Here is a 21,250-nt window from a genome sequence, read left to right as displayed (position 1 = left end):
ATATAAGAACATAAATATGCTAATGAGGGGTTAACCAATTTTGCCCTGCTTTAGGGAGTGAGCACAATCACTGCTATGGTGAGCAGTGGTAAAGTGTGCAGAGTCCTAAGCCCAACAAAAAATGAATTGAAATAGGCAGGGTGAAAGCAAAACAATTTCCCCAGAAAACAATAATCAGGTAGAAGCTGCTGGAAATGATTGTGGAATATGTGTGATGAACCTTCAAAAAGTTTGGAATTCAGAGTAGAAAACAGCAACACTGCATGCAATGGCTAGGGCGGTCAGACCTCGAATATGGGAACTGGGTTCGAGTCTCGGCAATGACGCTGTTTGAATGAATGGGTGTGTGTGATGTAGGATGCGCTTGGATTATTGTGGTGCTATCTTCATTATGTTATTATATAAAGTGTAAAATTATAAAATTATATTAAATAAGTTTGATAGTTTTGGTATTCAATAGTTTTTGTACCATTCTTTGGAAGGCCAGTTTTTTCATGTCTGTGGTACGGCATCAGTGACTATTAGCACATTGTGATTTTGTACAAAGGCAGAGAATTGTCGTTATGATTAGAGTTTCAGCAATGACGCTGAACATCCTGTGATTCTGGGCAAATCACTTTATCTCCCTGTGCCTAACAAAAATTTATGTGTCCTCATGTAATGCAACTGGTGCTATGTAAAGCGCTCTGATACCCGATTTGGGTCAAGTTCGCGCTATATCAAACTCAGTAAAATAAAAAAAATGCAATTCCACATTTTATTATTGAATATGTGAAAATGAATTATTTACCACAGTCAGTTAATACCTCACCCTGGTATGCCAGTATTTAGCAGGTACAGAAACTGCCTCACCCCTTACTGGTCCACACATTATTATGGACATAGTAAACAAAATAACCACTATTGAGGTGTTTCATTGAACAGTGGTCATGCAGGAAATATGTACTTCGTGTACTGTACAATTGAGTGAATCTGATTGGAATGAAAATTTTGAAAGAATGTTTTAATTATTATTTTTCTGTCTGCTGTATTGGTGCCCTTGAACTTTTTTTCTGATTAAATCATTGAAAATAAATTAAAAGGGAGGCCAAACAGATTGCTATTCTTTCAGCAATCAAATTGACCACCCTTTCCACTGATAATAATGAGGGAGCCTGCTAACATATTGAGATAGATTTCTGGTTGCCAGTCAAAAGAGTCCTTAAGGAACCTGTCTTGCCACGTGTTCTGGCTGTTAATTTTTGCTGTAGTCTGGGGACTGCTGAGATATGACTGCCTACCGATCACCTAAAATAGACAATTTCACTCTATCCTGCTCAGAGTAGCCAGTTAGCTTGTTTTAAAGCCTTAGTAAGCATTAAATTGTCAGATACTGACAGACACTTATTATTCATGCTTCTGTGAATTGAAAAGGTTCATACAACCACTTCTTTACAGGGAGACACACAGCACACTCACACACTCATTTAGAGATGGACAGAAAGGGTCAAAGTGTGTTAAATTTCTGGTAAATTATATGTTATGTTATACGATATAATAATTTGCAAAGTGCTATTTAATGTAAGACCAAGTATCGTGGTCATGGTCTGCTATCCTCGTTTTCCAATTAGAGATGCACTGTGTGTGACGCATTGCAGATGCGACACAGATGATTGGGGCTTTGGGTAGTTGGATAGTGAGCACCGAGAGGGGGGGACAGAGAGAGGAGCAGAGAGCGGGCGCTGAAGGTTTGTTGGTGGCTTGCAAGGACGTGGAGGGTGATTGTTGAAGGTAGAGGTTCCCCGCAATCTCTCCTGGCCTCAGTCGGTGACATCTCCAGCACTTGCTCTGCCCAACTAGCCTGACTCGACCCGCTTTGTCGCTCTGGCTTACTCACACCTAGTTGCCGCTTGAAGCTATCAGCCTACAGCTGCATAATAGAGAGCGGGCAGATATGAGGGCAGTGTGTGACAGGCAATATGCCGCAGGCTCTTTGCACGGTGCAGAGGTGGTTGGCAGTTGGTTAGTGTGGCTTGCACCTCGTAGAGGAGCTTGCACGCCCACACGCCCCAACCCCTCCTCTTCTTCATTGGTCCCGCTAGCCCAGTGCAGGAGTTGGATTGGGTCTGGATCGGCAGTGGTGCAGAGCCAGCCACACTGAGAGTAGCATAGCGTGATGCACAAGAGGTGAGGCTGGGCGTGAGGGGGAGCCAGGCGTGGGCCCCCAGTTGCCTTTGCTGTTTTTGTTGTTTCTTGTGGTTTTGGATATCTTCTGGTTTTCTTGCCCGGGGCCTTGTGAATGGGAGATCTTGAGACCAGTGCCAGCCTGTGAATGAACCAAACAGCACCAGTCTGGATTTGGCGGCCTGGACTTACCACCTGCTGAACTTTGGCCACAAGTCACACAGTAAATGTGATTAAGGAGTACAATAGGTATCAGATCCTCTTTCCAGTGGTGAGCAGAGGTGGGCGGCGCTAATGCGGGGCAGCCTGCTCACATGGACATGCCTCTTTCTGCGATAAAGTTTGCCCTGCAATTGCTGCTTACCTTTTGTTGCCTCAATTCTGTTTTCCAACAATGTTGAGTATAAGGGCATTAAATACATTTGAGTAAAGAAGGTTTCAATATGACTGCATGGAAGCTCCACTCTGGCCGCCTGATTCCTTTAAGAGTTTGCGAAAAACTAATTCTTACCCCTTTAGGAACAAGTCAGCACATATAAATCTAATGAAAGGTCTGAATCTGATTTTTTTCTTTTCTTTGCAAAGAGAAAGTGGTGATCGATGCATCTATATCTAAATTAGAGTCCTCCTTGAAAATTTGTATCCAATTCGGACCATACTCAAGATACTTTATCTGCAATTCTGAAAGTGTTAATGGGACCAAAAGAAGAGAGGGTGAATTTAAACCAGGCCTTACAGCTGTCATAAACAGAACCTTGCGCGAAGTTGGGGGCTTCCGATCAGGGAGCGCAAGCCAATTCATTTAAATGTGTGGGTGTAGATGGCTTCACCCAGTCCCCAACAAGAAAAGATCATGGATTACAGGTCGGCAAACCCCATGCTAAGGCAATTTGGGACTGACTACGAAGCAGTTAAAGGTGGAAAGTCCTATTTATTCAATAAAAAACTTTTTCAGCTTATGTTTAACGAATACCATTGTAACTTGATCACCAGTGAAGGCATTCTGTTCTGGGCCAGAAGCATTTCCATCTTTAAGTCTAAAGACTTGTCTAAAATATGCTCGGGTGATACATCAGATCATGCCCAGTCTAAAGGTAAAGCCAAAGTAAAAGATTTGAGCATGAGGAAAAAAAAACAATAATTAAAAAAAAAAGTACTTTTTTTTCAAGAAGCTGTGGATTCGACCCCAAAGTCTCAGACAACTAACTTGACTAATCAGGATACCGATTGTTTTTGGATTAAGGAAAGTAATCCCTCAAAAATGGTTCCATCAGCTGCTATGTCTCGGGACAGGAGTGACATTGGTACAACTGTGTCAACTTGAACATAATCAGCCATTTCTTTACCTTCATCCTTTAATCCAGAGGCTGAACTGTTTGTTGCGGAGCCTAAAGACAAGTCAACATTTACACGGACTAATGGGAAAGACTATCTTCCCCTTTTCCTGCCTGCAAATACTTTTACGTCGGATTCTGTTGCTTTATTTGATTATGATCTGATTTTGAATCGTTCTTTTTTTATCTTGCATTGCAGATATGGAATATTTGAAGCTAATCCAAAGCAGTGATGTTTCTCTTGTTACTTTGAGTTATATAAGGTCTGAAACAAAAGCATGGGTACTATTTTAGTCTGAAATGGTTGCAAATTTGCTTCTGTGAAATAGTGACTACCTTCAAAACAGAGGGACTGAAGTGTTTCTGGTATGTGGGGAATACAAAACTCTTAGAAATGGGTCTGATAATTTGGGTAATCCCCATTGTGAATATTTCCACTTGTCTTTAAATAAATTCGCAAGTGAAGACCCAAGACGTTTGCGGGTCTCTGTCGGGAATGATGGAAGACTTGTGAACATCATAGTATTCAGGGCCTCAGTTCTTCTCTACCTTTTGTGGATGATCAGTGCAAAAAATTGAATTGGTTGGCGGCTGTACTTAATGGTGCCCATACATCGGATCCAGTACCTAAACCCGATAATTAGCAATTAATTAAAAGTGGTTTGCTGGAATGCGGTGGGCCAAATGTATAACAGGGAGAAAAATAAATTTTTAGATAGCTTAGAAGCTGATATAATCTGCATCCAAGAAACCTGGTGTCCCTCTGATATCCAATGCAATGTTTTTTTTTCAATAGAGTGTAACGCTACTCCATCTAGGAAAGGAATTGCAAAAGGAGGGATAGCAATCTTTTAACAAATAAGATTAAAAGGAAGTACACTAGCTTTAAAGGTTTTTCTAATCTCTTTAAAGCAGTAACCATATTGCCCCATGAAGATGGGTGTTTAAGAGTTCCTATTTTATTGCTGAACACCTATGTACCTCCTGATGTATCCTACAATAACCTTTTGTATGATATCTTTGTTTTCACAAGTAAGGTTATAGATAAGGAGAGTGAACTTCAGGTCTTTTTGGTTGGAGACTAAAATTGTAAAGTCTCCAACCACGCCATCTGCTTATTTATGAAGTCTGAAAAAGAGGAAGCACTGCACATTGTCATATTACTTTTTCCACCAAATAAAAAAAACGGATAAGAGAGGGCAGATACTTCTTGATCAATTAAGAAACAAATTATGTCTGACTGTAAATGGGAGATCAACCCTAGATTCCCCTGTGCACTATACCCATAAATCTCAGACAGGATACTCAATTATAGATTATCTTACTGTTTCATATTCATCATTTTATCTTTTATGTGATTTGGAAATCTTAGATTCTATGCTCAATGACCACAGACTTTTAGGGCCCTATTACAAGTCTGGCAGTCTGAGGACCACCAAACTCATGGTGGCGTGGCGGTAGTGGATCCAGCCACCGCTGCACCAGCAGTCTGAACACCCCCATTAAGAGTTGGGTGGTTGAATTGCCCTGGGACAGCCAGCTCCACCAGGGAACCGCCGTTCCCTGGCATTAGAGTTGCATTCAGAGGCTGCAATATGCTTGGCAGGACCGCTGCAATCCCGCCAGTCATATTACAAGTTTCCTCTCCTCCTGGGTTTACATGAAGGCTCTTCCTCCATGTAAACCATGAAGGCGAGGAAACAAAGTGGGCCCTACAGGGCCCTCCTGTGCCTCAACCACACAGGATGCACACAGGGAGGCATGGACTTGAAAGTCCATGCCGTGCAGGAATCTTGTAGTGTGGTCCCATTGCGGTGCCTTTTTCTCCGCCGCCCGCCTACCAGACTACTGAAAAGTCGTAATCTGGCAGGCAGTAGGCGGTGACCTTCGGCGGAGCGGTGCCGGGGCGGTTTCACTTCTGCACAACCGCTTCACCAAAAGTTGTAATCTGGACCTTAGTCTTCTCTTTAGAAGCAAACATTACTCCAGTCGGGTCATAGAAAATTGATGGTCCTAACTCAAAATTCAATAAAAACTCTGGCAGAACCCAATGGGATCTTAGTAAGATCCTTACCTAAAAAAGGCTTCTAGAGAAGGCTGTTAATAATCTGGGCTCCTGGGAAGCTGATGTTTTTCATTTTTTCAGCCAATTCATGAAGCAAATCACAAAAATGCAGTTCCGACGCATGCTAGGGCTCCCTATAAATCGACATCTCTGTCCATTCTTCTGTTGAACAAAGAAATAAATAGGCAGATTAGAAAGCAGCTTGCCGCCTTCTCCAAGGAAAGAGAGAGATTCCTATCTCTTCTGAAAAGGAGAAGACGTTGATTAAAGGCAAGTCTAAAACAGCAGAATTCAGGTGGGTAGATCTAAGAGAAGCAGCATATACAAATATTATGAGAAGATGTTAGGAGATAGTCTCAGATTGCTGTGGAACTAGAGTCTGGTCCCATCCCTACCCCATAGGAACGGACAATTTGGGCAGCTTCATCTCTGCACTATATGCGGAGAAGGTAGGAAATACATTTTGTATGAAAGAGCTGCCCACTGCCCCTGAGTCTATTACATCTAGATATGACGCCCCTTCTGTGCGTGAGATAGAATCCTCAATCCTTGCCATGCGAACATCTGCCGCAATTGGACCAGATGAAGCGCCGATCTCAGTGATAAAAAAAAGAAGCTAAACTTTGAGCTAGTTTATTATTCCTGGTCTTTGAATTTTGTTATGTTAATGTGACAGTGCCTCCATCAGTGACTGGAAGTATTATTGTCCCATTATTAAAAAAAAATGATCGTAGCTCGCCCATAAATTACCATCAAATTGCCCTATTAGATGCGGTAGGTAAAGTCTTCACTAGATTTATTTATTTATTTATTTAGTTAGAGAGTTTTATATAGTGCTGGCAGGACCAGAGGGTATCAGAGCGCTTTACAGCAAGTTCACAGAAAATAAGAAAGAACAGACACATATCAAATAGCATATCAAAATGGAGATGGTGTTATTGGGCCAGCTTAATACCTGAGCAGAAGATAATAAGATTATTCCGTTAGAGCAGCGGGCTTTAGGAAAAAGATGGGATCTTGGATAATATTGCAGCCCTGCCTCTCATTGAAAAATATGTGATCGTCAGAGGTTCCCTAGTATATGTCATATTTATCAACTTCTCCACAGCTTTTGATAAAGTTTACCATCCAACGCTGTGGAAAAAGTTGTTTAACCTTGACATGCCCGGAACTTTATTATATTTAATTGTCGTCCTTCATTCTACAACCTGGTGTCAAGTCCTGCTAGGGGGCTACTGGGGGCTATCTGAGAGGTTCCTGATGAAAAATAGTCTGAAGCAGGGGTGCTTACTTACTTCAATTTTGTTTTTCGTGTATATCTTCGATTTGCCTACTTTTCTCTCAATAGAAACATCCTCCTAGTATTGAGGGGCGGTTAATATCCTCCCTTAAAAATGCAGAGAATATTGTAATTGTAGACCTAACCCCTAAAGGCATAGATGGCCGAGTTCTAGCATTGCAACAGTGTGCTGATGCATACTTTTTGAAAATGTATTTCGCAGAAAGTAAAGTATTGTGTTTTCATTGGAGGAAAGCTTGGAAATATGCCAAATACATAGGTATCTAGGCACCCAAATACTGAAATTGGTTAACTCTTATACTTTCTTGGGGAAAATTATGTGTAGCACTTTGAATGATACTGCTCATAGTTCTACAAATGTTGCTAAGGTGCAATCTCAAGCCAAGGGGCTGGGCACATTTAATAAAGCTGAAGGCAAAATTCATTTTTCTCATCTCTTATCTGTTTATCAAGCTAAAATCTCAGTCACCTTACTGTACGCAGTGGAGATAATCGATGTGGCAAGATGGGGCTTTTTAAACAAGATCGAAGGGCAGATATTAAGGAAATTAGTGTTTTGTAACACCTTTCAGTTGACTGCTGCCTTAAGACTGGAGTTTGGGATCAAAATCTCCTTTACATAAGTTTTGGCGGGAGTCATCCAGTGGGCTTCCTGCCTTTTGAGAAGTGAAAGTAACTCTTTAATACATCTCATAGGTAAGGACATTTTTGTAGTGAAAAAAAGGAAAATCCTTGTTTTTTGGAAACTTCAAATTTGTTTTATATCAATTTGAGATGGACCAAAGCTTGGTTTCTTCACTATTACTAACTCAATTAACAGTCTGTCTAAAACAAGCGTTGCATGATCTAAGCTTTTGCTTAGACAGTAATGCCTGTAGTAATAAAGGAAACTTCCAAACAATAATAGATTCCATAACCATGAAAAAAGCTCAACCCTATGTAAGATGGAATGTGCCCATCTTACATAGGGTTGAGCTTTTTTCATCGTTATGGAATCTATTATTGTTTGGAAGTTTCCTTTATTACTGCAGGCATTACTGTCTAAGCAAAAGCTTAGATCATGCAACGATTGCCCCATGGTGTTAGGCTTTTTTGGACCATTTTGCAAGTAAATATCCAGCCTTTAAATATTTTAACTTCGAAACGGCATTGATCTTCAAACATATGCAATTTGTGTTTAATCCCCCAAATGAAATGTTCTGCTTTCAAATTTTTATCTTTTTAAAATGTTTTTTAAATTTTTATTGACATTTTAGTATTAATCACACTATTAAGCTATGTCACATATCTGTAGCAAAATGAGTAAGTAGTTTTATTGACCTCTTATTGTTTTCATTATGTATTTAAACTCTTTTTTGTATGTCTTCATTTTTATGTAAACCTCTTTGGAGTTCCAAATCATGAAAATAAAACTTGAACTTGAAGGCTTCTTTGAGCTAAACAACATAACATTGTAAAAAGTAAAAAAAAAATACAAAGAAACAGAGTCAGAGAAAAAGCAGGATCATAGATCAAAAAGCCAAGTCTTTAGAAGGTGTCTCAAGTAAAAGACATCTGGGACATAGAGCAAAGCCAGTGGAAGTGGCTGAATATTCTAGCTCACATTGTCATAGTCCTGCCTTGATTGGATTGTACTAACACATTTACAACATGGATGTGAAAAGCTGAGTGAATGAATGGTCAAATCAAAACAAATGTCAGGAACTTTAGTCACATGGGTATTGTGAGAAAATGCCATCTTTCTTGCCTGGTATGCCCCCACTTTTTGCTGAATGTACTTTGATTGAGTGTGCCCTGGACTCCTGCCAATCAGGTGCCCAGGGCCTATGTTCCTTCCCTAAAACAAACCAAACCTTGGCCACATGTCAGCCCCTGGTAAATGGTCCCCTAAGTACCCAGGGCTTTGTGACCCAGGAAGGCCTCTAAGAGCTGCAGCACTCATTGTGCCACTCTTAGAGGCCCTGTACCCTTACACACACACACTGCCTTTGCAGGCTGAGTGTTTGGGTGCAAGACAAAAACAAAGTCGACATGGCACACATCCCTGTGTGCCATGCCCATCACATACACTGCCATGGCATACATCAGTCACCCCTCTAGCTGGGTGCCTTATGCCAATGGTGTGGGCACAGGAGCAAGAGCCCTGTGCCCCTACAGTGCCCAGGTCCATCCCTGAGCCCTGTAAGTGCAGTGTTGCCATTTAAAGAGTACATGGTGCTGGGAGCTCGTCAAACACGAGCTCCACAGCACCATAATGGCAACACTAAAGACTGGGAAGTTTGGTATCAAACTTCTCAGCACATTAAACCCACACTGATGCCAGTGTGGGATTTAATGTACCCAGCACCCCAGAGGGCATCTTAGAGGTGCCCCCTCGAACCTAACCTACGAATCCACGTCTGCTCTGAGGCTGCCTAGGCTGCCACCCAGCAGACATGTTGCTGGACCCCTGGGTAGGAGAGCCCCTGCTCTCCTGGTCCTGCAACAATGCACATCCTGGGCGAGGTGCTAAATCTCCTCCCCCAGGATGGGCAGGGGGAAGCTTCAAAGGCATGCCGCCTCTGTGAGTTTCCCCAGTCCCCTGCAACCCCCCACTCTGGCGGGAAGCTTTGGCCAGAAACCCCAAATAATGACGGGGGATGTGCGAGCCTGCCAACCCCACCCCTCAGGTGGGGGAGGCGAGGTGAAGCACATCTCCGGGCTCTCGCCATCTTGAAGATGGGGAGCCCTACCCTATCAGGACTAGGCTACTGCCCCCCTCCCACAAGAGAGAGGCAGGATAGGGGGTGTACCCACCCCAGGACGGGGACCCATTGGTCCCTGCCCTTCACCTACCTGTAAAGCCCCTAAATCTAGTATTTAGGGGCACTCTGAACCTTCCTTCCCCAGATTCCAGATTCGAAACTACAAGAAGAGCAAGAAGAACAAAGACCTGCCCTGCAGCTGCTAAAAAGAGGAAGACACCAACTGCATTGGCCCCAGCCCTACCGGCCTGTCGACCTTCGAACCTGCTCCTGCTCCAGCGCGGCATCTCTCGTGGCCAGCAACCTCACCAACCCCGGAGGACCTGGCTACCTTTTGGCTCTAAGCCCCTGGGACTCCCATGAGTAGAGGCTCTACTCGAAACCTATCTCTAACCCCTGGCAGCAGCCCGGAACCGCGAACCTAGCACACTCTGCACCAGCCGAGCCTGGCCAGTGCCGGAGTGAACAAAGACCCTGAGGACGACCCCACGGTGACTGTGACCCCGAGTACAGCACCCAAGGACCTCCCTCGACATTCCTGAAGAAGCCTGCAGCCTCAGAACCAGGTGCCCCCCCAACCGCGATCAACTGAGGGTTAGATTTCCGACACCTAAAGGCACCCCTGCACGCGGCGCCCCACGGCCCCCTGTGTCCTACCCCGGGGTACCTACCTATCCTTCAACTACCCAACTTACCTCTCGAAGTGGTGGTGGCACCCGAAGAGTCCTCGTCCCCGAGCTTGCAGTCTTTTTCCTAACCGGAGATTTCCCATTGACATCCATTGAGCGCCGGAAGGCTCAAAAGCACTCTGCACCCAGCCGCCCGAGTGGCCCTGGCAGTGAAAACTCTATTCCTTCCTACTTCCCCACTTGCCCTGAGTAAGTGACCAGGAGCCCAGCTCCCACAGCCACGTGGCTTGCCAGTCAGCAGCCACCAAACAAGGCCCCCCTATCCCTCATAGGATAACATTGGGCCTAACTCTCTCTGCACCCGGCCGCCCTAGAGCCGTTGAGGGTGAACCAACTGTACTTACCTGACCCTGGGAGACCCCTGAGTCTGTGCCCAGAACCTCAACTCTGCCAGTCGAGTACTTCCCCTTAAACCGCAAACTCTATTTTCCTCATAGGGTAACATTGACTGGCTTTTTCCTGAAATTTCTTCTAAGTGTGGACTTTTCAAATCTTCAAATATTCACCAAAAATCAGCCGAGTGACAAAAATGAATTTACTCACCTGTTCCTAGGTGAACTCCCAGTGCTGGATCTTGGTGCCCAGCACTGACGCTGAAAAATCTCTACAACTGTACTTACCCTTAACTCAATTTTCTTCCATAGGAAACCATTGACTGTTTTTCTGTGAAATTTCTTATAAGTGTCGATTTCTGCAATCTTTAAATATTCTTCAAACATCGTATAATATCTGAAAACGTAATTGCTTACCTGTTTTGGATAAAGGTCCCAGTACTGAGTCTAGGCACCCAGTACTGGATTACAAAAGTAACGAGAACGTACTGTACCTGTAACCTGCATTTTCTTCCATAGGGAATCATTGATTGTCTTCTCTGAAATATTTTCTAAGTGTCAACTTTTAAAATAGCTAAATATTAGTTAAAAATCATTACAGTACTAAAGTCGACTTTCATCACTTGATTCTGAGAACTGACCCAGGACTGAATCTAGGATCCAGCCCTGGAATCCCAAAAGTAATCTAAAAAGTAATCTGTTGCAAATAACTTGAATTTACCATTGAGCTCAATGTATTGTTGTGTTTAAAAATAGAGTTGCCTACTGCAACCTCTTGTAACTGTTTACTAAAATCTACTGCATATTGCTCCAACTCCAAGTGTTGGTTCTAAAATAAAACAAGCATATATTTTTTATATATAAACCATTGGCCTAGAGTTCAGTTATTGAGTGTGTAAAACCATTTGCTGACTGAGTGTGTACAACAAATGCTTTACACTGTCCTCTGGTACTGCCTTACTGCTCGACCAAGCTACTACTTCAGAGAGTAAGGTTATACCTAACTTTAACCTCTGTCAAACCCTGGGAGACTGTGGACTCTGTACACCCTGTACCTATTAAGGAACAGTATATACAGAGCCACTTTCTCACATTGGTGGATCAGCGGTGGGATACAAACTTGCATTTGTTGGACTACTTGGTTACCATCTGATCACACGACAGAACTCTTAAAAATTACCTTTAGAATTCTGATTGGTCTTTTACAAAATTACTAAAAGTCTTGCTAGGGACTTGCTTAAGTCCCATTAGAATTTCAGAAAAATAAAAGTCACTACAGTCAGGGTAGAGGGTTAGAACTGTCAGGTTAAAATGTCTCAAACAAACCCAGCTGTTAGTGATAATAATAACATGGAGCTGGTGGAGGAGCTCGACCTCACACCTTACTTACACTTGTCTTTCAAGGATTTGAGGTCCTTATGAAAACTTAAAAATTTAACAATGGGCCTGCATCCAACCAAACTAGGGCTCCAGGAGCTCTTGGCTGAGTATGCTAAGGACCACCCATCTGAACATGGTGATGGCCAGTCAGATGAGGAAAGGGAAGCAGAGGAGGTTGACAATAACCCCCCCCATGCTATTCCCTAGGGAGGAGAGGGCACCCATACCCTCCAATCCAAGAATTAGCATCTGGGCACCTAGAGACTACACAGGTGGCTCTGGTACCAGAGAGAACACTGGGGGACCCACCAGTGAAGAGGACAGCCTGTTGAGGCAGGCCAAAAGACTAGAGCTAGAGTCCAGACTCCTGGCTCTAGAAAAAGAAAGGAGAGAGATGGGTTTAGCACCCATCAATGGTGGCAGCAATAATAAAAATAAGGATAGGGAGGAAACTTCTGACCTTAAAATCCCCAAAGGGATTGTCCCTAAATTTGAGGAAGGTGATGATATCACCAAATGGTTCACAGCCTTTGAGAGGGCTGTGATATCAGAAAAGTAAAAAAACCTCTCTGGGAGGCACTCCTGTGGGAACTGTTCTCTGGTAACTGCAGAGACAGGCTTCTGACCCTTTCTGGGCCAGAAGCAGGATCCTATGACCTCATGAAGAGAGCTCTGATTGAGGGATTTGGATTCACCACTCAGGAGTATAGAATTAGATTCAGGGGGGCTCACAAAACCCAGACCCAGTCCTGGATTGATTTTGTAGACTTCTCAGTGAAGACACTGGATGGTTGGTTAGCTGGACATGGTGTGCAGGATTTTACTGGATTGTATAATTTATTCATGAAGGAACATATATTGAGTAACTGCACAAATGAATAGTTGCATCAGCATTTGGTAGACCTAGGTCTAATTTCTCCCCAAGAATTGGGAAAGAAGGCAGACCACTGGGTCAAGACTAGGGTGACCAAGACAGCCACTGGGGGTGACCAAAAGAAAGTGGTCCCTAAACCTCCCCAGGGGAAAGGTGGTGAGAATCCCCAAGATAAAAGTCTGAGTCTTCCAAAGGACCCCAAAAACCTGTTCAGGTGGGTGGGACCCAAACTACTCCCTATGTGCCCCAACCATATAGGGGGAAGAACTTTGATCCCTTAAAGGCCTGGTGTAATTACTGTAAGAAGCAAGGACACCTAACTGTAGCTTGCCCCCAAAACAAAGCCCCTAAGGCACCCAGTACAGCTACTCCTGGGGCAGCAAGCATACAAATGGGATCAGAGGTGTACCCTGAGCAAATCTGGGAACACACTGAAGCAAGTCTAGTCTCCTTGGGAGAAGTGGAGTTTGCCACTGTAGCTGTGTGGCCCCCCAACTTAAAGAAATACTTACAGTACCCCTGGGTGAATGGAACTAGGGTAGAAGCTCTGAGGGATACAGGTGCCAGTGTCACTATGGTGAAAGACACACTGGTTTCCCCTGAGAAAAACTTGATTGGGAAGTCTTACCCAGTCACCAACGCTGACAGTGTCACCACTAGTCATCCCATGGCCATGGTAACATTAGGCTGGGGGGGGTTACTGGCCTAAAACAGGTAGTGGTCTCTCCAAAGTTGCCAGCTGCCTGTCTGCTTGGAAATGATCTGGAAACCTCAGCCTGGGCTGAGGTTGAGTTAACGGCCCATGCAGCCATGCTGGGCATCCCTGAATTGGTGGGTGTGCAAACCAGAGCACAGAGCAAGAGGAAGGGTGACAAAGTAGGTCTGGAGCCTGAAATAATGGCCCAGCCAACCAAGAGAAAAGGAAAGAAGACTGGGGAACCAGCTTCTACACAGTAAAACATTCAGGACCCCTCTCCCCAGGGAGAGGATTTGGATACCCCTGAGGGAACTGAGTCCATGGAGCTTGACCCTTACAGGTTGAACTCTTGGGCCCAGGGGGACCCTCTAGGGAAGAGCTGTGCCAGGGTCAGCGAGACTGTCCCACTCTTAAAAGCCTGAGGCAGCAAGCTGTTTCAGAAGCAAGGGAAGATGTCAGTGGTACTCACAGAGCTTATTGGGAAGAGGGATTACTGTATGCTGAGGCAAGAAACCCCACTCCTGGAGCCACCAGGAGGGTGGTAGTGCCACAGAAACACAGGGAGTTCCTCCTAACTTTGGCGCATGACATCCCCCTAGCTGGACATCTGGGGCAATCCAAAACTTGGGAAAGGCTAGTAAGTCACTTTTACTGGCCCCAGATGCACCAAAAGGTGAAGGAGTTTGTCAGCTCCTGTGTTACCTATCAGGCCAGTGGCAAGACAGGTGGCCACCCGAAGGCCCCCCTCATCCCACTACCAGTGGTAGGGGTCCCCTTTGAAAGGGTAGGAGTGGACATTGTGGGTCCACTTGAACCTCCCACAGCCTCAGGGAACACATTTATTCTAGTGGTAGTGGATCATGCCACTAGGTACCCTGAAGCAATTCCACTTAGGACTACTACAGCTCCTGCAGTAGCCAAGGCCCTCCTGGGTGTCTTCACCAGGGTGGGTTTTCCTAAGGAGGTGGTTTCAGACAGAGGTTCCAACTTCATGTCTGCTTACCTAACACACATGTGGAAAGAGTGTGGGGTGCAGTATAAGTTTACTACCCCCTACCACCCACAAACCAATGGCCTTGTTGAGAGATTCAACAAGACATTGAAAGGTATGATCATGGGCTCCCTGACAAACTCAAAAGGAGATGGGATGTCCTGTTACCATGCCTGCTTTTCGCTTACAGGGAAGTACCACCGAAGGGAGTAGGTTTCTCACCCTTTGAACTTCTGTTTGGTCATCCTGTAAGGGGACCACTTTGTCTTGTAAAAGAGGGCTGGGAGAGGCCTCTTCAAGAGCCCAAACAAGACATAGTGGACTATGTGCTTGGCCTAAGGTCCAGAATGGCTGAGTGCATGAAAAAAGCATCCAAGAACCTTGAGGCCAGCCAGGAGCTCCAGAAGCACTGGTATGACCAAAAAGCTGCACTGGTTGAATTTCAATCTGGGCAACAGGTGTGGGTTTTGGAGCCAGTGGCACCAAGGGCTCTCCAAGATAAATGGAGTGGCCCTTACCCTATCCTAGAAAGAAAGAGTGAGGTCACCTACTTAGTTGACCTGGGCACTAGCAGGACACCCAAAAGGGTTATCCATGTGAACCGCCACAAGCTCTACAATGACAGGGCTGACATCACCATGCTGATGGTGACTGATGAGGAGCAGGAAGCAGAAAGTGAACCTCTCCCTGACCTCCTCTCCTCCAGCCCAAAAGATGGATCAGTAGATGGTGTGATCTTCTCAGACACCCTCTCTGCCCAACAGCAAACTGACTGCAAGCAAGTCTTGCAGCAGTATGCTAGCCTCTTTTCCCTGACCCCTGGTCTGACAAACTGGCGTACCCATGATGTGGACACTGGTGACAGTGCACCTGTCAAAAACAACATCTATCGACAGTCAGACCAAATCAAGGAGAGCATCAAAGCTGAGGTCAGCAAGATGCTGGAGTTAGGGGTCATTGAACCCTCTGAGAGCCCCTGGGCCAGCCCAGTGGTTCTAGTTCCCAAACCTCATCAACAAGGTGAAAAGAGAGAGATGAGGTTCTGTGTGGACTATAGAGGGCTCAACTCTGTCACTAAAACAGATGCTCACCCTATCCCATGAGCAGATGAGCTGATAGATAAATTAGGGGCTGCCCAATTCTTCAGTACCTTTGACTTAACTGCAGGGTACTGGCAGATTGGCATGGCCCCAGGAGCAAAAGAAAATACAGCATTCTCCACCCCTGATGGGCATTACCAGTTTACTGTGATGCCCTTTGGGTTAAAGAATGCCCCTGCCACTTTCCAGAGGCTGGTGAACCATGTCCTGGCTGGGCTGGAGTCCTTTAGTGCAGCTTATCTTGATGATATTGCTGTCTTTAGCTCCACCTGGAAGGATCACCTGATCCACCTTGGGAAAGTTTTAGAGACTCTGCACAATGCAGGTCTCACTATCAAGGCATCCAAATGACAGATAGGGCAGGGCACTGTGGTGTACTTGGGCCACCTTGTAGGTGGAGGCCAGGTACAGCCCTTACAACCCAAGATCCAGGCCATCATGGACTGGATAGCTCCAACAACCCAGACCCAAGTCAGGGCATTCCTTGGCTTGACTGGGTACTACAGGAGGTTTGTGAACGGGTATGGGTCCATTGTGACCCCACTCACAGAACCCACCTCCAAGAAAATGCCCAAGAAAGTGAACTGGACAGTTAGTTGCCAAAAGGCTTTTGACACCCTAAAAGAAGCAATGTGCTCAGCACCAATTCTAAAAGCTCCAGATTATGCCAAGCAGTTCATAGTGCAAACTGATGCCTCTGAGCTAGGGATAGGAGCGGTCCTATCCCAGACCAATGATGAAGGCCAAGACCAACCTGTTGCTTTTATAAGCAGGAGGCTACTCCCCAGAGATCAGCGTTGGAGTGCAATTGAGAGGGAGGCCTTTGCTGTGGTTTGGTCCCTGAAGAAGTTGAGGCCATACCTGTTTGGTACTCACTTCCTGGTTCAAACTGACCACAGACCTCTCAGATGGCTAATGCAGATGAAAGGGGAAAATCCAAAACTACTAAGGTGGTCCATCTCCCTACAGGGAATGGACTTTGAAGTGGAACACAGACCAGGGACTGCCCATGCCAATGCAGATGGACTTTCCAGGTTCTTCCACTTAGACAATGAAGACTCCATGGGACAAGGTTAGTCTCATCACCTTTCGTTTGGGGGGTGGGGGGGTGTGTGAGAAAGTGCCATCTTTCTTGCCTGGTATGCCCCCACTTTTTGCTGAATTGCTGAATGTACTTTGATTGAGTGTGCCCTGGACTCCTGCCAATCAGGTGCCCAGGGCCTATGTTCCTTCCCTAAAACAAACCAAACCCAAATTGGCAAACCTTGGCCACATGTCAGCCCCTGGTAAATGGAACCCTAAGTACCCAGGGCTTTGTGACCCAGGAAGGCCTCTAAGAGCTGCAGCACTCATTGTGCCACTCTTAGAGGCCCTGTACCCTTACACACACACACTGCCTTTGCAGGCTGAGTGTTTGGGTGCAAGACAAAAACAAAGTCGACATGGCACTCATCCCTGTGTGCCATGCCTATCACATACACTGCCATGGCATACATCAGTCACCCCTCTAGCTGGGTGCCTTATGCCAATGGTGTGGGCACAGGAGCAAGAGCCCTGTGCCCCTACAGTGCCCAGGTCCATCCCTGAGCCCTGTAAGTGCAGTGCTGTCATTTAAAGAGTACATGGTGCTGGGAGCTCGTCAAACACGAGCTCCACAGCACCATAATGGCAACACTAAAGACTGGGAAGTTTGGTATCAAACTTCTCAGCACATTAAACCCACACTGATGCCAGTGGGGGATTTAATGTACCCAGCACCCCAGAGGGCATCTTAGAGGTGCCCCCTCGAACCTAACCTACAAATCCACGTCTGCTCTGAGGCTGCCTAGGCTGCCACCCAGAAGACATGTTGCTGGACCCCTGGGTAGGAGAGCCCCTGCTCTCCTGGCCCTGCAACAATGCACATCCTGGGCGAGGTGCTAAATCTCCTTCCCCAGGATGGGCAGGGGGAAGCTTCAAAGGCATGCCGCCTCTGTGAGTTTCCCCAGGCCCCTGCAACCCCCCACTCTGGCTGGAAGCTTTAGCCGGAAACCCCAAATAAGGACAGGGGATGTGCGAGCCTGCCAACCCCACCCCTCAGGTGGGGGAGGCGAGGTGAAGCACATCTCCGGGCTCTCGCCATCTTGAAGATGGGGAGCCTTACCCTATCAGGACTAGGCTACTGCCCCCCTCCCACAGGAGAGAGGCAGGATAGGGGGTGTACCCACCCCAGGACGGGAACCCATTGGTCCCTGCCCTTCACCTACCTGTAACGCCCCTAAATCTAGTATTTAGGGGCACCCTGAACCTTCCTTCCCCAGATTCCAGATTCAAAACTACAAGAAGAGCAAGAAGAACAAAGACCTGCCCTGCAGCTGCTAAAAAGAGGAAGACACCAACTGCTTTGGCCCCAGCCCTACCGGACTGTCGACCCTCGAACCTGCTCCTGCTCCATCGCGGCATCTCTCGTGGCCAGCAACCTCACCAACCCCGGAGGACCTGGCTACCTTTTGGCTCTAGTTTACATTCTGGGCAGTGGTATTATTAATAGATGATAGACGCTTATGGTGAGTACACCTGGTATCCGTGGGGTTCAGATTGGTTGCGGTGCTAAAGGGTTAGAGAGAAGCACCAGCCTCCCTTAGTTATTGTGGCAAAAGCAACAAAAAGTCATTATTGAATAAACCCAAGCACACGCAGAATTTTTGTTTACAAGATTAATATGTAGATTGTACATGCAGCATAATAAAACAATTCTTTGTTTCTTTCTTCTTCAATTTAATATTTTCGTTTCCACAGTAGTTCCCAAGCCAACACGTGTTTCGTCGCCTTCGTAAGATCGTACATGCGACTTGTTCACGGCTAGGTACAAATTAATATGATATTCCACATTAGTCCATTGTTATTATAAATGTCGCAAACATTTGTTAACATTAGCAAACAAATGTGCTCCCAGGGTAGGTGAAGACGTACTGAGCTTCTAACATGTGGTGGTATCACATGGGTATGGTGTACATAATGCACCGTGAATTAAGGTGGGTTGTAGCCTTATCATAAATGATGGTATATATCCAAACGAACAGAAATTACGGCGGGTGAGCGGTGCACGTGAAACTAGTTGTTTATGTGGTGGATAATAAGTTATACGTGACGTTTTCATATATTTCATGCGGTATGTATAGTCTCTAAATATAGGGCTAGTAGTGCAAACAGAGAGTAAAAGATCCAATGGATCAACCAGCAGGAGGTATCCATTGGCTCATTTAATAGATAGGAGAGTTTGGTATCGTGGAGTCACTAACCTGAACACTGTCTTGTAATAAGTTCTGAAAAATATACAAAACGGGAAAAGAAAGGCACGTAGCTGTGAAGTCTATGTCTAGGAATACGAGTTAAGAGTTAAAACAGCAGAAACAGTTTGTTAATGCCAATGTGATTGTATACGTACATCGAGTGTGATGATAATTCCAAGTCACACAGTCATGCGACGTGAGGGGCTGGTTGATCCATTGGATCTTTTACTCTCTGTTTGCACTACTTGCCCTATATTTAGAGACTATACATACCGCATGAAATATATGAAAACGTCACGTATAACTTATTATCCACCACATAAACAACTAGTTTCACGTGCACCGCTCACCCGCCGTAATTTCTGTTCGTTTGGATATATACCATCATTTATGATAAGGCTACAACCCACCTTAATTCACGGTGCATTATGTACACCATACCCATGTGATACCACCACATGTTAGAAGCTCAGTACGTCTTCACTTACCCTGGGAGCACATTTGTTTGCTAATGTTAACAAATGTTTGAGACATTTATAATAACAATGGACTAATGTGGAATATCATATTAATTTGTACCTAGCCGTAAACAAGTCGCATGTACGATCTTACGAAGGCGACAAAACACGTGTTGGCTTGGGAACTACTGTGGAAATGAAAATACCTTTTGGCTCTAAGCCCCTGTGACTCCCATGAGTAGAGGCTCTACTCGAAACCTACAAGAAGAGCAAGAAGAACAAAGACCTGCCCAGCAGCTGCTAAAAAGAGGAAGACACCAACTGCTTTGGCCCCAGCCCTACCGGCCTGTTGACCCTCGAACCTGCTCCTGCTCCAGCGCGGCATCTCTCATGGCCAGCAACCTCACCAACCCCGGAGGACCTGGCTACGTTTTGGCTCTAAGCCCCTGGGACTCCCATGAGTGGAGGCTCTACTCGAAACCTATCTCTAACCCCTGGCAGCAGCCCGGAACCGCGAACCCAGCACACTCTGCACCAGCCGAGCCTGGCCAGTGCCGGAGTGAACAAAGACCCTGAGGACGACCCCACGGCGACTGTGACCCCGAGTCCGGCACCCAAGGACCTCCCTCGACACTCCTGAAGAAGCCTGCAGCCTCAGAACCAGGTGCCCCCCCAACCGCGATCAACTGAGGGTAAGATTTCCCGACACCTAAAGGCAACCCTGCATGCGGCGCCCCACGGCCCCCTGTGTCCAACCCCGGGGTACCTACCTATCCTCCAACTACCCAACTTACCTCTCGAAGTGGTGGTGGCACCTGAAGAGTCCTTGTCCCCGAGCTTGTAGCCTTTTTCCTAACCGGAGATTTCCCATTGACATCCATTGAGCGCCCGAAGGCTCAAAAGCACTCTGCACCCAGCCGCCCGAGTGGCCCTGGCAGTGAAAACTCTATTCCTTCCTACTTCCCCACTTGCCCTGAGTAAGTGACCAGGAGCCCAGCTCCCACAGCCGCGTGGCTTGCCAGTCAGCAGCCACCAAACAAGGCCCCCCATCCCTCATAGGATAACATTGGGCCTAACTCTCTCTGCACCCGGCCGCCCTAGAGCCGCTGAGGGTGAACCAACTGTACCTACCTGACCCTGGGAGACCCCTGAGTCTGTGCCCAGAACCTCAACTCTGCCAGTCGAGTACTTACCCTTAAACCGCAAACTCTATTTTCCTCATAGGGTAACATTGACTGGCTTTTTCCTGAAATTTCTTTTAAGTGTGGACTTTTCAAATCTTCAAATATTCACCAAAATTCAGCCGAGTGACAAAAATGAATTTACTCACCTGTTCCTAGGTGAACTCCCAGTGCTGGATCTTGGTGCCCAGCACTGACGCTGAAAAATCTCTACAACTGTACTTACCCTTAACTCAATTTTCTTCCATAGGAAACCATTGACTGTTTTTCTGTGAAATTTCTTATAAGTGTCGATTTCTGCAATCTTTAAATATTCTTCAAACATCGTATAATATCTGAAAACGTAATTGCTTACCTGTTTTGGATAAAGGTCCCAGTACTGAGTCTAGGCACCCAGTACTGGATTACAAAAGTAACGAGAACGTACTGTACCTGTAACCTGCATTTTCTTCCATAGGGAATCATTGATTGTCTTCTCTGAAATATTTTCTAAGTGTCAACTTTTAAAATAGCTAAATATTAGTTAAAAATCATTACAGTACTAAAGTCGACTTTCATCACTTGATTCTGAGAACTGACCCAGGACTGAATCTAGGATCCAGTCCTGGAATCCCAAAAGTAATCTAAAAAGTAATCTGTTGCAAATAACTTGAATTTACCATTGAACTCA

Source organism: Triturus cristatus, chromosome 10 (assembly GCF_964204655.1).
Source record: "Triturus cristatus chromosome 10, aTriCri1.1, whole genome shotgun sequence".
NCBI lineage: Eukaryota > Metazoa > Chordata > Amphibia > Caudata > Salamandridae > Triturus > Triturus cristatus.
The sequence above is the reverse complement of the archived record's forward strand: the minus strand, read 5'-3'. Positions refer to the sequence as shown.